The sequence below is a fragment of the Rhinolophus sinicus genome, chromosome 1, assembly GCF_057876585.1.
Source record: "Rhinolophus sinicus isolate RSI-liver-muscle chromosome 1, RSI-T2T, whole genome shotgun sequence".
Taxonomy (NCBI): Eukaryota; Metazoa; Chordata; class Mammalia; order Chiroptera; family Rhinolophidae; genus Rhinolophus; species Rhinolophus sinicus.
The window spans coordinates 142,047,783-142,063,242 of record NC_142501.1 but is presented as its reverse complement, the minus strand read 5'-3'; the positions used below and the strand labels follow the sequence as shown (position 1 = coordinate 142,063,242).

The 15,460-nt window shown below is 37.4% G+C and overlaps 1 protein-coding gene, 1 non-coding gene and 1 pseudogene across 4 annotated transcripts in view; 1 reads left to right on the top strand and 2 right to left on the bottom strand.

Moving 5' to 3' along the window:
* SMIM14 (small integral membrane protein 14) overlaps nt 1–15,460 on the bottom strand; it is a 58,572-nt gene that overhangs the window by 17,040 nt on the left and 26,072 nt on the right. The gene's annotated exons all lie outside the window — the stretch shown is intronic.
* Nucleotides 393–15,241, bottom strand: LOC109458360 (histone RNA hairpin-binding protein pseudogene; annotated as a pseudogene). The gene has a single exon (XR_016019501.1). The product of XR_016019501.1 is annotated as a histone RNA hairpin-binding protein pseudogene (transcript).
* LOC141570256 (U6 spliceosomal RNA) lies at nt 688–791 on the top strand. Its single transcript, XR_012494263.1, has one exon. It is a non-coding gene; the product is annotated as a U6 spliceosomal RNA (small nuclear RNA).

Below are 15,460 nucleotides of genomic sequence, written 5' to 3'. Positions count from 1 at the left end.
AGAACAGATTGGTGGTTGCCTGAGGTAGGGGGGGTCAGTGGTGGGCAAAATGAATCAAAAGGTACAAATTTCCAGTTATAAAATGACTAAGTCACGCAGATGTAATATACAACATGATGACTATAGTTAATAATACTGTAAAAAAAATACGCATTCTACAAAAATTGGGGAAAAAAAGACCCTTAGACCTCTGGTCACAAAACAGACATAATAAGCCTCTAAATTTGCATATATTTTAGGTTTTATTTATTTTTGCCCCCAATAATATGTATACACAAAACATTCAAAAGTACAAAACGATAGTCTGCGCAAAGCAAATCTCCCGTTCTCTCCTGTCCTTCAGCCTCCCCAGCACTCAGGGGTTTTTTGTTTGTTTGTTTTGTATGCATGTGTGTGTGTGTCTGTGTGTGTGTCTGTGTGTGTGTGAATCTCTCCAGAGATGTTCTTACATTTTTATAAGCATATGTGTCTTTCCCCATTACTCCTCCACATACAAGCAGCATTGGTAGAGAATGTAAAACAAAGAGAGATTTATTAGGTAAAAAGGTCCTTGGATCGAACAAGAACTATCTAATTACTTAAGATATCAAATAAGGAGCCAAACTAACTTTCCTACTCAATTGATTATCCTGGGTTTAATCGTTAGCAATGACGTAGCATATCCCAAAATCTATAGCTGTGATCTAAATGACCAACTTTGGCAGCACATATACCAAAATTGGAACGATGCAGAGATTAGCATGGCCCCTGCACAAGGATGATAACAAATTCGTGAAGCGTCCATATTTAAAAAAGAAAAGAAAAAGAAAAAAATAACTGGACCACCAAATTATCAACTCATTGTATGTTATGTAACTCCATGTCAGCCCTGGCTTTGGAAGTGCAGCCCTGGCCTTAACATCTGCCCTTAAGGTCTGATGGATGTCTGTAACTCAACGGTATCTATAAATACATGACTTCCATGTGAGAAGTCCAAAAATCTTTATACATCCATTTCCTCACAAACCTACTTTGCTACGTAGGGCCACGTCACCAGCTCTAAGCTCCTTCCTTAGGAACCCACCAGTCCCATCGTCCTTTCCAGTGTGAGCCTACCAGATGCTCACTGCTTTTTTTTCTCCTTCGTGACTATCCGGGTCTGGTTTTCACCACACACCCTTGTAGTGGGTTTGTGGTCTACAGCAGGAGTCACCAGCAGGTTGGAGGCCTATTTTTATAGTTTTACTGAAACACACCCATTCATTTACACATTGTCTACGGATGCTTTCACTACAACAGCTGAGTAGTTGCCACACAAACTCCAAGACTAAAATAGTAACTATCTGATGGCCTTTAAATCACTGAACACTGCATGGGTTAAAGACACCTAGGAAATACCACAAGAGAAAAAGCAAATATTTTTGTGTAGGTATATGAAAATATTCATTTAGAAACATCAGATGCTCATTAGTTATGTCTAGTCATGCAATAATCATTTATTCACTTATTCATTCAAAATATTTACATATTAGGCCGGCCCGGTGGCTCAGGTGGTTGGAGCTCCATGCTCCTAACTCCGAAGGCTGCCAGTTTGATTCCCATATGGTTCAGTGGGCTCTCAACCACAAGGTTGTTGGTTCAACTCCTCAAGTCCCGCAAGGGATGGTGGGCTGCACCTCCTGCAACTAGCAACGACAACTGGACCTGAAACTGAGCTGCGCCCTCCACAACTAAGACTGAAAGGACAACAACTTGATTTGGAAAAAAGTCCTGGAAGTACACACTCTTCCCCAATAAAGTCCTGTTCCCCTTCCCCAATAAAAAATCTTTAAAAAAAAAATTTACATATTGAATGCCTACTATGTATCTCCAAGTACTGGGGATATGGTATGAATGAGACGAAATTTCTACTCTTGTGGATCATACAGCCTTGTGGGGCAAATCAGACAATCGACAAACATAGTATAAAAAATCTCATGAAGAACATAAAAAAATTAAAGCCACACGGAGGACAAAACAGGATGGCAAGATATAGTGGCAGTCGAGTAGCCACATAGGCAGACAGAAGCAGTAACACTTAAGGGCTATCCATCCACATGATAAGATCAAAGGGATGAACATTCCAGCCAGAATAAGCAACTAGGAAAGGTCCCTGGGTGAAAAGGCACCAGTGAGTTGGTGATGAGGAACAAAAAGCCAACGTGGCCATGCTACTTAGCTGTCGTATTTAGTAACCAAACGCTCTTTATAATGTGCCCAAATCATCAGTTGGCTATTAGTAAGTCATTTGTCTGACTACCTCCAACTTTAAGACCTATCAGTATACAACAAACACTTATATGTTTGATCAATGTGGAAAATAGGAATACTTTCTCATTATATATTTGAGATATATTTAAATATAAGTATATTTTAATGATCAATGTGGAAAATAGGAATACTTTCTCATTATATATTTGAGATATATTTAAATATAAGTATATTTTAATGATCAGTCAAAATTTACATATACTACTTTTTAAATGATTTAAGAAATAATTTATATTACATAGTATAACATTACATAATTTTTAGAAATTAATGTAGAGTAACTCACTGTCCTAATATAATCTCTTTATGTTCATTTCCACTGTTAAAATATGCACACTTTCACACAACTGCAATTATTATAATAACAAATATTTACTGGAAAGTTGTATGTGGTAGGTACCATACTAAGAACTTTATTATCTTATTTAATCCTCACAACCACTGTCAGGAGACAGGTGCTATTCTACCTAATTTATCAACGAAGAAACCTGGGTTTGGAGCAGGTTAACTAACATATCCAGTACTAACTCCGAAGTCGAAATTCTTATCACAATTCCATTCTACTATACAAGGTATAAAATTTTGTATCATAATTTTGGGTAACATATCATCAGCATGAAACATTCTTTCAACCACAATTTTAAATGGTTACAAAATACTCCTTGTAACCAGCTGATGTATTACTATACAATTGAACTGAAATAAATTCAGAGTAAAGTGAAAATTACCATAGGTATAGTTACTTAATAGTCTCTAAGACCAACGCAGCCAATGTTTTCCTCTAGCACTAAAAGAGAGCTCTCTTCCTTTAGGTATCACCAGAAGAGGACTATAATTAAAAAAAAAAAAAGTGGTGGTGGGGGGTAATGCACAACTTGTCAGTTTAATGTGGAAGCTATGTTGGTTCTGAGGAATAGAATGAAGGAATAAAATGGAGTCACTACAGTCGAGATGCTAAATTACTAAAATCAAGTAGGTTGAGTTATGAAGAAACAATTCTATTCCTGTTTTAACTAGCCTGGGAACTTAAAATTTTTGAACTTTCCAGTCCTGCGTCAATGCCTGGATATGCATCAAACCTCCAGGTAACCCTCTGATTACTCCTGAAGGACTAAGGAAAGAATGTTCACGTATCCAGACCGCCTGACATCCAGTATCCAGACCACCTTTCATCTACGGAACAATCTCAGACCAATCTAGAGGCTGGAACGCAGGGCTGATTCTCCTCAAGAATGTACTTCTCACTGTAAGAACTCTTAGCGTTTTTTGCTTCTTTGAAACACTGGGTATTGCCCAGTTGTGTTTCTGGTTTGCAAACCAGCCAAGAATGAGAAAAGATCATTCACTGGGAGCCTGGCTGAGTGCAGCATGTCATCTCTAGCCCAAGCTGCAGGAAACCTTTGGGACATTCCATCAAGAGCTGGGGTAACCTGCCCTCTGGCTGGTCTTCTATGGGTTCCTGGCTACATCCTTCATGTTCACAAAGAGGTGATGCTGCAGACTCTGAATAATGAGGTGCCCAAGTATCAGGACCACATTCCTAGCCCAGGACACAATGCTCTTTCCCCCACCAGTGTGTTGGAATCATTTACCCATCACAGCTGTTTGAATCTGATATACTGAAAACCCATTCCAGTGTATCAGATGCAAACAGCTGTGATGGGTAAATGATAGTCTTTATAGAATTCAAAAACCATATATTTAAAACAAGAGAATCTCACTGTTTTGATGGAACTCTTTAAACAGAGGCCTAATTTACAATGCAGCTTGATTTTATCTTGACTTATTTGGAGACTATAGTGGTATTATTGATGCAGATTTTGGCTACTCCAAAAGGAGACAATTTGTGAAAACAAACATAATTAGAAGAAAACCATGGATAACATGTGAAGGAAACAGGTATGGCAGTACCTACAGGATGGAACCATCGAACTTCAAACATTTTCTGTGTTGCAATGCAGGAAGGAAGCGCAAGTGGGCTATCTATAGCCAATAGTTGCTGTACAAGTAAACATTCATGTTAACACTGATCCTAGGATCCCCGGAAAGAATTAAAAGATTTTGATCTCCCCACCTAACCAGGATGGTCATGAAAATTTCATGAGGTGAGTTACCTTCCAAATTGCAGAGGCAGCATAAATATGAGTAGAATAAATGTGTTTCGTCATTGGGGGAAAAGGCAGAAAAAAGACTAAAAGAGATTGAAAGAATAGAAGAGTCTTGGCACAGAAATGTAATGTTAGGGAAAATTACAGAACCTAAAATAGTCTAGTAGAATATTCATGAAGCTTACCAGAAACCTTGGCTGGCAGAGGCTTGTGGGAAAATGTAGATCGAAGAGAAGATTCTAATGACAAAACCCAGATAAATGTAGCTTTCATAAGGAATCTTACCTTGGAGAAACTATTTGAAAAATATTACAAAGAACAGAAAGTCTCTCTTTGGAGTTATAAATGAACCTTCTATGGACTAAATGTTCATGCCCCCCCGCCCCTCCCCAATTCCTATGTTGAAACCCTAATCCCCAATGTGATGGTGGTATTTGGAGGTGGGGCCTTTGGGAGGTAGTTAGGGTTAGATGAGGTCTGGAGGGTGGAGCTCCCATGACATAAGAGGAAGAGACCAGAGCCCTCATTCTCTCTGTGCTATGTGAGGACACAGCAAGAAGGCAGCTGTGCGCAAACCAAACGAGGGCCCTCACCAGACATCCAATCTGCCGGCACCTTGATTTTGGAATCCCAGCCTCCAGAACTCTGAGAACTAAAGCTACGCAGTCTGTGCTCTTTTGCTGTAGTGGTCTGAGCTGACTAAGTACCTAAACATGATTGTATTTGCTATTTTTCTCTGTTTACTTAAAAACCGCATGTATATTTAAGGTGCCCTTCTTTTCCCTGAATAGCAGCTGCCTGTGGACTGGTAAACAGTGTGGTACAAAACAGTAGTTAAACAGAGAAGCTTTAAAGTCAGAGGCATCTGAGTTCAGCATCTGAGTTCAAATTCTGTCTGCTACTTTCTAAGGCAGAGTTTCAAACAACATTATGAACCTTAAGGTTACTGCGTGGATTCAAGGATGCAATTAAATATAGATAGATAGATAGATAGATAGATAGATAGATAGATAGATAGATAGATAGATAGATAGATAGATAGAGATATGAAGAATTCAGTTCATCACCTATAGGATATTTTCAGATCATAGCAATATTGTAGATATCATGAGGTGCTTAATTAAGAAAGTGCCCTAACAGAACCCCGGTGCTTCCTAACTAACACGATTTACGCCCTCCTAGAACCTTGTTTTTCATTGTGTCCTTTCTACTTAGAAGTGAAAACTTTAAGACCTCTGTCTTTTCTATTTTGGGCTTGAATCTTGTTATTTATGTTGTGGCATTTTTCTCTATATGGTGTATAATACAGTGACTTTCTAATATTTTGTACCTCAAAAATTTATATTTTGCCTTCAAAATTCAGATGTTTAAGTTCTTTTCCTATTAAACAGATTTTCCTGTTTAACAATGGAGTTTTATACAACTTGTCCTTCACTTTCTAAACAGAACCTAAATTAGATCACTTTGGTTTTTTAGGCAGCTCCATTATTATAATTCTTATGGCTTTTAGAATATGAAGGTAAAAAAAGACCTAACCTTCCAAGTTATATTGGTCACCACTCAGAATTGGGGGGCGGGGGGGAAGAGAGAGGAAGAGAGAGAGAGAGAGAGAGAGAGAGAGAGAGAGAGAGAGAGAGAGAGAGAGAGCGCGCTCACTGGTAACTAATTCAAAGGTGTCTTTTCTAGATATAACCGCACTTATTGTAAGGCATGCTGGAAGAAGAGTAGCCTCTAAAGACCCAATTTTACTATTCTACTTTTGTTTCTAGTGTCTGGGCTGCTCTTGCCTGGCCCACAACTTTTATTCTATGGGCTCCTTCCTTTATGGCAAATGGTTCATAAGAGAAAAAGGAGGAGAAAGGATTCTTTTTGAATATGAAATGAGCAAGTAACCTCTTATATGTTCCCGTCATGCGTGGTACTGGTCCACGAGTAACTAAAATCTAATTCAACATTCATTCAAATTGAGTTTGTGCTTCACCTTTAAATTTTTTAACTGCCCCCTTTCCCCCAAAAAAATCACAAATAAGGAAGAATGAATTCATGGCCTCAGGAGGTCTGAGTAAATAATGACATTTTAATAGGTGGTTATCCATACGTGCAATGTTTTACTTCTATGGACACAGAAACCCAGTCCCTAACCGACCAGATACAGGAAAGGGGGAGAAGTCCTACTTGTTTGTGCAAATAAGCCTGCTCAAAATGATCACTACTATTTTCATTTTTTTAAAAGAAAACTAAACACCAAAACCAACAACAAAAAAAGTACTTTTAAATCAATGGTTAAACAGTTGGTCAACGTCCTCTCTACCAGACCTCACACAGCTCACAGGTTAGCTTGAAAATCTCTAAGCAGTAAGATTTCTGCAGCTTTCCTCAAAACATAAATACAGAAAAGTATTCATTTATTTGACAGCTATTTAACAAGTGCCTTCTATGTGCATGTTGTCAAAATAAGGTTTTCAGATTTTAAGAGGCTATTTTTTTCAAATTCCTCAGAGGAATTATATATATCAACTTTATTTTTAACAACTCATTTCTTCGCCAGCTTAAGAACAAGCTATTATTGAAAATGAAGATGTGAATGAAATAGGTGTGCCCAGTTTTCAATATTCTAACTGGTCATCAATGTCAGGTCATGGGTTCCAATTTGGGGTTTGGGAGACACAGCCATAGAAATACTGAGTTTACATTATGGATCAGAAGATATAGCAGAGCCTAGCGTGGAAAATAAAACAAAGTCTTATTTAAAAAAACAAACAAAAACATTTCCTATGTTCTGATGCTACTCAGTAACCTTTAAGTAGTTAGGAATAGAGCTGTGAACAAAATGGACAAAATCCTACCATCCAAAGATAACCATTTCTTTAACATTTTGGTTAAATGTGTTCCAGGTATACATTTTTTGTAACATATACCATATGTTTGTACATACAATTTTATAAACAGGACACTCCTCATGTTACTTTGTTTGCTATCTTTTTGCCACATCCAATGCCTACTTGCAAATCTTTCAATGCCAAAACCCCACTCTACCTAACTTTTAATGTTGCACAGTGTTCCATTTAATTCCAACATTTCCAAATTTATATATGAAAAACAATGCTGTGGTGAATGGTCCTATAAATACATTCTTACACACTTCATTACTCTCATTAGGATAAGGAATAGAAGAATTGCTAGAATAAAGATATGCACATTTTAAGTTTTGGTACACATTGCCAAATTACAGGAGGGGAATTTTAAAGAAATGACAAAGTACATTCAAGTATTTCTGCATAATCCCACCATTGTAGAAGTTCAGTGTTTCACCTGGGAGACCAGCTAGAACCTAACATTTCTGATTACATTTAGTTCTTAATGACTAAGTAACATCTCTACATATTCTCCTACAACATCAACAAAAATAATTTTGAAGGACCACAATAATCTCACACTTAAGCCTCAAGACTTCAAATAATCAAGTTAAAGGCAAGTCTGAATATTCTGAAAATATTTTTTAAATGCCTAACACTAATAGGTTGGGCTGCTTTGCCCAAATGATACGTATGTCCTTTCACCAATCCTACAGAATATCATCTGGATTTGCGTTTGATTTACTGAACCAAAAATCATCACATAGTTTATGGCCACTGATGAAATAATAGTATAGTTTATATGCTATACCCTTATGGTAAAACCTATTTTTATTATATATGATATATAAATGCACAGATATGTGACTACAAAGTCCACAAACTTAACGCAACCTCTGACCCAACGAGTGATAGTGGTCATGAGGTAGACCGGTAAGTGGGGGAGGGGGATCTCAGGAAGGGGGACTTTGACATTTTGCTCTATATTTCTATATTACTTCCATGTATTCATAATTTAGATATACACATATTTTGTGTGTTATTGAAAGACAAAAAAGACACACACCGAAGACAAAATTCTAAAAATGAGGCTGACTTTGATTTGTTGTTTTAAACTGAATATTTGGATCTCCTCTCAAAATTTGTATGTTGAATTCCTAACCCCCAATGTGATGGTATTAGGAGGTGGTGGCCTTTGGGAGGTGATTAGGTCATGAGGATGGAGCCCTCATGAGTGGAATTAGTGCTCTTATTAAGAGACCCCAGAATGTTCTCTTGCCCCCATGTGAGGATACAACAAGAAAATGCCGTCTGCAATCCACAAGAGGGCTCTCATCAGAAATGAACCACGCTGGTACCCTGATTTTAGACTTCCAGCCTCCAGAACTGTGATAAATAAATTTCAGTTTATAACCCACCCAGTCTGTAGTATTGTTTTAGCAGCCTGAACAAAGACATTGCTAATATAAAAAGATATATGAAGTGAAAAAACCAAGTTGCAGAGATGTATATGTTCTACAATCTCTCCTATGTAAAACACATTTCTAGAAGGATATACGTGGCAGATTATATTTCCTAAAAACAGCCACAACAGTATTTCCAGTCACACATGCTCTTCCAGAATCTTCCCACTCCCCATCAGGAGATGGAGTCTATTTGCCTTCCCCTTGAACCTGATAGCAGGCCTGTGGCTGCTATAACCAAGAGTCTAGCAGAAGTGTTGAATGAGTGTGACTTCTTAGGCTAGGTCATAAAGTCTCCAGCTGCTGCCTGGTTCTCTCCCTCCTCCATCCTCTTGGGAGGGATGCTTGCCCTTGGAACCACGCCAGCACGCTGTGAGGAAGCCAAGCAGCCATATGGAAAGATCGCATGTAGGTGTTCTGGCTGACAGTACTAGGAAGGGTTCCAGCCCCCCGCCAGCACCAACTGCCAGTGCGTGAGCAAGCCTCCAGATGTTTCCTGCTCCCAGGCTGAGTCTCCCGGCTAAGAATCCAGACATTGTGTAGCAGACAAGCCATCCCCACTGTGCTCTGCATGAACTCGAGACACATAGCTTGTCAGCTTAATAAAAGGTAGTTTTATGTCATTAAGTTCTGGGATAATTTTTTATACAGCCATAATAACTGGAACAACAAAAGAAAATGTTAATAGTTCATATTCAGTCAAGTGGAAATGAGGAGTTGGGGAACACAGGGAGATTTTTTGCTTTTCCTTTTCTACACTTAGTACTGCTTGGATTTTATGCCATGAGGACATGCAATACTTATTTTATCTTTTAAATAAAACAAACTCACTTCCTAAGTGGTAAAATCAATTGTACAATTAACCACAGGCGGACTATCTAGTCTTCCAGTGCCTGGATGATAGTGATAAAAAGTATTAAGATAAGAAAGAAGTCCACTAAAATTTCCTTTACTGACTAAAATAAAGCCCAAAAGTTGATCATGATTAAAAAAAGGCTTCGAAGCAACACGGAAAATGCTAAATATTATTATTAAATTGGGGGGAAAATACATATATATACCATAGTATCTAAATACATATTTGTTAGAAAGACCTGGGAAGAGGCACACCAAATTCATCAAGAGAAGCAGGGAATAAACCAGATTTGGAGAAGTGACTGAGGAGTTTAGTCTTACTTTAAATGTATTGATTGGTTGTTTTTTGAAAGAACATAATCACGTATTATTTATATCAATAGTTAAATATTTTACAAAAATATAAATAGGAAAAGATAGTAGTAGATATATTTGTTGGGTACAGGTCTCTCAAGAAAATTTTCAGACATATATATTTTTTTTCCAGGAAAAGGCACATAGGTTTTAACGTGACTTATTTAAGTACAGTAAATATCAGTCACAATTTACAGTGACTTTGGGCCTATAAAGAGGAATCTGACCAAGGATCTCCCAGATCACATGCGTATAGTACTCTAATATGGAAACAAATTTCAGTAAATTAAAGATGTAGAAGTTTCAATTACACTGTTTAGATTAGAGTTGAAATACAGAGTTCAACAAACAAAAGGGGATTATCCGCATTCCTAATCTTGGGTTACAACAGAGAATAGGAAAAACACAGAGCATAAACCAAGTTCACATTTCTAAATTCATCTGTTCTTTCTGGAACTCCTATCATTATAGAAGGAACTATACACCAAGAAACAGCCAAAGAGAACAGGAGAAGGAGGAGATGGCAAGGGAACAGAAGAGGGTGAAGCCAGAATGATTCTGCAAATGGCTTCAATGGGAATAAAAGCCCCTCTCCAGGCAGTTTTTATGGTTGTAAGGAAATGAGTGGTTTAAAACGAAACTAGATACATTAGCTATAAGGAAATAATACTTTTTTTTTAAAGAATACTAACCTTAGATGGGGCACACACACAAAAAATCTAGACAACTTAAAAGAATGATTTATAATTATATTATGGTTTTGTTTTGGCATTTTTCTACATATATAGTAGTGTTCTATTACAACATTACTAAAAATCCGTATTTATCACTGGGCATATCCCCATATTAAATCAAGTAATAAAACACAGAATTATATGTAACATGACAAAGATATCTGATTTTAATTGAAACTCACTGTATATTCCTATCCACCTCTTTGAGTCCTATTAGCCAGTACTTAACAAGCATGAAAGCTCTAATTAGAGTATTAAACTAGGATAGAAAAATATCTGTAATGTCAGATAATACCTCCATTTTTAATGTTTCTGAACATTCCTGAGACAAACAGAAACATACATGCACCTGGCAAAACACAACTGCATTAAGAATAGTCTAACTCTTGTGTAACTCAATGTAATTAAATCATAGGAAGGACACATGCCAAGAGAAGTAAAGCTTTCTCATGAGCACCCCAAAATGGGCATTCTCTGTACTACAGTCTTATCAATTTTGAACTTTAACATCATTTATAATGCATCATTTAAAAATGCTCCTACAGTAATACAGAGATACATTTATTTACTTTAAAATCCATATTGCAGATAGACAATAAAAAGAATGATAATCAGATTTATATTCTTTGTACTGGTCAGCTTAGCAGTTAAGCAATCAAAACGCACATAAGTATTGATGAGGCAGTAGAATTTGAATTACTATTTGTATCCATTAAGCGTAAGGAAACACACAAATTATATATATATATATAGCTACATATATATGTATATATATAGACAGACAAAAAATTATATATACATTTTAAGAAATGAAAATACTATTAAAATTATGCTGATGGTAACCACTTTGAGCACCTCTTGTAATTGCAGAAGTCAAAAGTGACTTGCATTCATCTTTTGTTATCAGTACATATTGAGTATTACAATTTTAATAGTTTTTTCCTGTCTTAAAATGTGTATACATTTTTTTTGGCACCGTGTGTGTGTGTTTGCGTGTGTGTTTGTGTGTTTTACATTCTGATGAGAAAAAAAAAATCTACCAATTTAGAAATCAAAGAAGAAGAAAGTCTTATCAGAATTATTGAAAAGCTAAGTATCATAGAATATAGTATTTTCTTTTCAAATCATGTAATAGTACATTCAAAATTTTTAATCTCTAGTGAAAAAAGTCTGTAATTACAAATTTTGGTATATGAATGTACTGCTTTTAATATCTTTGAAGATGCTTACAAAGTTTTATTTGTAATTATTTGAATAGGTAATACATTCAGTTTTAAAATGTAAAAATACAGTGAAGAGTCTCCCATTTTCTCCTATCCCTCTACAGCCTCTTCATTTTAAATACTGTGCTTTTTAAGGTGCCCGAAGGAGATCAACAGGCAATGGAGCAGAACATGGTACTAAAGAAACATTACAGGGTTTGGAACTAAACTCAGGGTTGAAGTGCCTCTGCCACTCTCTGGTCAGTTCCAACACCTGGGAAAAGGGACTCACCTCTCTGTATCTCAGTTTCCTCATTTGTGACAGGAAAACCTACATCAGACATTTTCTATGGGCTTAACAGTGCCTAGACTCCCCTCAAACTCTCTCCAATACAACCATTGTTACGAATCTGAGGTGTATCTCTTGGAACTTCTTCCCTGCATTTACATGATACTGACCTATACATACACTCTCTCTAACCTGCAAAGGCATCTCTATGGCTTTCACTAGCATTTCTCAGATACTTCTAAAACATGCTTCTTCTTGTACTTCTAGTGGTGTTTACATTCTGTTTTCCGGACGTAAAGGTTTATATCTTTTTGATGAATTCTTTTTTTTGGGGGGTCAATATAATTCTTGTGTTCCATTTAATTGTTTTGGCTTTGAATTATATTTTATCTGAGATTTAGAGTTTCACATTCTTTTGGGACCACTTTTTCCCACTCCTTTATCATTTATCTAAGATATTTTGTTTTCAGTGTCTGTCTCTTGGAAACAGCATTTAAAAACTCCAATCTGGGGGCCGGCCTGGTGGCTCAGGTGGTTAGAGCTCCATGCTCCTAACTCCGAAGGCTGCCGGTTGGATTCCCACATGGGCCAGTGGGCTCTCAACCACAAGGTTGCCGGTTCAACTCCTTGAGTCCCGCAAGGGATGGTGGGCTGCGCCCCCTGCAACTAGCAACAGCAATTGGACCTGGAGCTGAGCTGCGCCCTCCACAACTAAGACTGAAAGGACAACAACTTGACTTGGAAAAAAGTCCTGGAAGTACACACTGTTCGCCAATAAAGTCCTGTTCCCCTTCCTCAATAAAATCTTAAAACAAAAAAAAAAGCTATGCTGAAATTATTAAAAGAAAAAACTCCAATCTGTCTCTTCTAATAGAGTATAACCTATTTACCAGTAACATTTACTTTATGCTTTCTATTAATTATGCTTCTCTTCTTTCTTCTTGCCTGCTTTCACAAGTTAATTTCAGTTTCCCTTTTTTTTTTTTAAACCCTTATTCTCCTCCCATTCAAAGGTTCTCAAATGTGTCAGTACTAGGGCATCCTGGAAATGCAGGAAGCAGATCTTTGGTTGTTACTGGCTTGTGCCCCACGACTTCCAAAAAAAAAGACATCCTTCACATAAGTGAAAACACATTCACATAAGTGAAGAACCTGAGTTTATAATCTAAGTACATTTCAAAGAAAAACACAAAATATTTTTCGAGTGGTTTTACTTAACACTGAATTATCAAGGAAGTCAATGACTTTAGCATTTAAATCAAGGGAACATTATACTTAATTTTGTTTACAACTTTACCAAGAATTGTTCCCATTTCAGAAAATCATGTTGCTGGTGGTATTTAAGACCAGCACAACATAGCTGTGTGAGTCTGTGTTTACAATCATAACATTCTAACGCTCTCTCATACTAGAAGTATCTGACTATTTCATCTTGCCTTCTAATGTAGCTGGACCCAATCACATCATCGTCCTCTTATTTTCTTCGACTACTCTGCTTGTTTTTCTGTTCACATTTATTAATAAAGGAGTAGGTCGGTGATCAGTTAAGGTATACAAAGAGCTTCCCTTATCAAGGACGCTTGCAGGCAGGCCAGAGAATCTCCCAACACTCAAAGCAGGGAAGACTTCATCATATTATTTCATTCCTGGACCAAGCAGTCTTTCTTTTTTTTAATTTAATATTGTTTTGGTTAAGGTTTTATTTGTTTTTGCAATGTCATTCCATACAAAAGCAACAGAAACATAACAGTCTTAACAAGAAGTTTACAATTAATATTTTGAACAGAAAACCTGTATACATTCTCATTTACAGCAATTTTACATGAGAAATTCACTGTTTAAAAAATTGTTCTTTCTAAATCCCTCTGCTGCCTCAACTCTTGGAGTATTATTGGTAGCAGTCCTACGTACCACAAATTAAGACTGTATAACTTACATAAAACCTATTAATTTAACAGCTCAATTTAATACCTTTGACTATTCAGTGCTCTGTATGAGGGAAAAAAAGCCATATTTGCATATTGATAAAAGGCCAAAACTTAAGTTTCCATAAAGATATTAAAGGTATCTGATCCTGAGAATACTTATTAGTCAGACACCAGTAAAGAAAGCTGATGTTAGATTGGTCCCGTGAACATATGGTTAAACCCAAACCAGCCATCTGACAAGTAGAAACTTAGTGTCTAAAATACTTGTGGGAAACCAGTTAAAGTATGTTTGTCAGGTTACCTTGGAGGATGCTAGGGACGAAGCAATTAAGTTTGTTGGAAGACTGCTTCAAGTTCAAGTTTCATTGGATTTAACTCCATTTTCAATTTAAAACATGCAATATTCATTCTACATAAAATTGTTTCTTAAGAAAATAAGGCAAGCATAACAATTCCCCATGAGATAATAATTAACAGAAATCACCCAGTTGCAAATGCAGAGGCATGCTTGGCTGGCCCTCCCTCCAGCCAGGTAGAGACAACTTGCTCTCAGTGGCCTCCTCGTGGCACCAGTTCGCTCATAACTGAAAAGTCTTTCAAGGGTTTAAACAAGCTTCCAAATCAAACTCATCCTCTACTTGACAATCTACGAGTCCACCTTTGGTGGGTGTGCCAGAGTACATATGGAAGTTATCCTGAGAGCTTGTCTGCGACTCGGAGCTGCTTTCTATGGATTCAGTCTTGGGATGAAGGCCAGGTTGTCAAAGGTGCCTCTGGACTTCTTTTATACAGTGGTCACAGGCGATGATGTGCTTTCCATAGTTGATCTGCTTCTGTCTTCTCGTTGGGACACTTTCATCTGTCTCCAAGTCGGCGAGCACTGCAGACATCAACTCCTTCAAATCAACTTCCCGATGATTTTTCTCTCTATTCCAAAGTGATTTAAAAGGAGTTTTCTTTTATATTTTGCAATTTCTTTAACTCTGGTCCTCATTTCATCTTCTTCAACTGTACTTACAGTTGTACAGAACCGGGCTTTGAGCCTTCAGGAATGGTAAAGCTGTCAGGTCTGCGGTCCCCTGCTGGCTTTGCGAGGCCCCAGGCCCTGCACGAGCAGTGGGCTCTGCGCTTGCCCCCAAGGCTCCAACTCGTGCCCAAGGCTCTAAATCATAAGGGGCAGAGGAGAGGCCAGGCCCCAGGCATTCCTTCTTTTCCTTCTTTACATCCACTAAAGAGGTTTGGAGTTACCTGGCTTCTCTCTTGGTCCGTAACATCCAACTAGGAGCCTTCCCCATGAACAGCTTTTCCTCTCCTTAGAAAGCAGTAATCCTGGTTTTAGCCTGGATAGCGAAGGCCTCAGCCAGTCACCTTATATCCCATAGA